This window comes from Pteropus vampyrus, unplaced genomic scaffold (assembly GCF_000151845.1).
Source record: "Pteropus vampyrus isolate Shadow unplaced genomic scaffold, Pvam_2.0 Scaffold121, whole genome shotgun sequence".
NCBI classification, from domain to species: Eukaryota; Metazoa; Chordata; class Mammalia; order Chiroptera; family Pteropodidae; genus Pteropus; species Pteropus vampyrus.
Window position 1 is genome coordinate 1719105 of NW_011888902.1, and position 1914 is coordinate 1721018.

Here is a 1914-nt window from a genome sequence, read left to right on the forward strand (position 1 = left end):
TTCATGAGGTAATGTCTTTCTTTCCCACTTACCTCTTATTTCTTTGAGGGCAAATACTGTCTCGTGATAAATGCCCTCTGTCCGATGTCTAGCATGAAATAAGATATCTGTTGAATAAATGTTAAGGAAATTCCAAAAATTTTTCAAGTAATAAGAGCTATAGAATAACAGATAGCTGCCTAAGATAATGCCTATACATTCAGCATTGCTCATTTGAATGCACATACTGTGGAATGTTATTTTTAACTAGTCTCATTAATTTGTAGCTGTGTTATATATGATTTTGGGGTATAGACTTAGATATACACTAAGTTGGTTGATCTTGAGATCAAGCTATGATTGCTGCTTGGGTAAAGTGTTCCCTTTGGTAAATAATCTTTCACTTCTATACGATTTTGAGTAATTATCCTTATTTATGCACTATGCTCTTGTGGTGGTAAAGTCAAGATTATATTCTTTTCTTATTTTTTTAAAATTACAGTTAACAAACCACCTTGTATTAGTTTTAGGTGACAAAGTGATTAGACATTTATATAGCTTACGAGGTGATCACCACGATAAGTCTCGTGCCTGTCTGACACCACACATAGTCATTGCAATATTCTTGAATATATTCTCCATGCTGTACTCACAGCCCCATGACTGTTTTTATAACTGGCAATGTGCATATCTTAATCCCGTCCCCTTTTTCACCCGCCCCCCCCAACTTCCCTCCCATCTGGCGACCGTAAAAACATTCTTCATATCTATGAGTTTGTTTCCATTTTGTTTGTTCATATATTTTGTTTTTTAGATCCCACATATAAGTAAAATCATATAGGATTTGTCTTTATGTGTCTGATTATTTCCCTTAGCGTACTTCCCTCTAGGTCCATCCATGTTGCTGCAGGTGGCAACATTTCATTCTTTTGATGGCTGAATAATATTCCACTGCACGTATGTACCACCTCTTCTTTATCTATTCATCTGTTCGTGGACACTTCGCTCGCTTCCATATCTTGGTATTGTAAATAATACTGCAGTGAACACAGGGATGCATATATCTTTTCGAATCAGCGTTTTGGGTTTCTTCAGATAAATACCCAGAAGTGGAATTGCTAGGTCATACAGTCGCTCCATTTTTAATTCTTTGAGAAAGCTCCATACTGTTTCCACAGTGGCTCCACCAGTGTGCAGCCCTGCGACAGGACACGAGGGTTGCCTTTTCTCCACATCCTCACCAGCCCTTGTTATTTTTTGTCTTTTTGTTAACAGCCATTCTGCCTAGTGGGAGGGGATTTCTCGTTGTGGTTTTAATTTGCATTTTCCTGAATGATCAGTGACGTCGAGCATCTTTTCATGTGCCTGGTGGCCGTCTGTATGTCCTCTTGGGAAAACCTATACTCAGATCCTCTGCCCATTTTTTAATAGGACTATTTGTCTTTTTGCTCTTGAGTTGTATGAGTTCTTTATATATTTTGGACATTAACTGCTTATCAGATATATCGTTGGCAAACATTTTCTCTCATTCAGTAAGTTTTCTTTTCATTTTGTCGACGGTTTCCTTTGCTGTGCAGAAGCTGTTTAGTTTGATGTAGTCCTGGTTGTTTATTTTTGCTTTCGATGCCTTCACTTTTGGAGTCATATCCAGAAAGTCATTGCCCAGACTTAAATCAAGGAGCTTACTAACTATTTCTCATTCCAGGAGTTTTATGGTTTTAGATCTTACATAACAGTCTTAATCCATTTTCAGTTAATTTTTGTGTAGAGTGTAAAATAGTGGTCTAGTTTCATTCATTTACATGTGTCTGTTTAGTTTTCCCAACACCATTTATTGAAGAGACTGTCCTTTCCCCATTGTATATTCTTGGCTCCTTCGTCGTAAGTTAATTGACCGCATATGTGTGGGTTTATTTCTGGGCTCTCTAGTCTGTT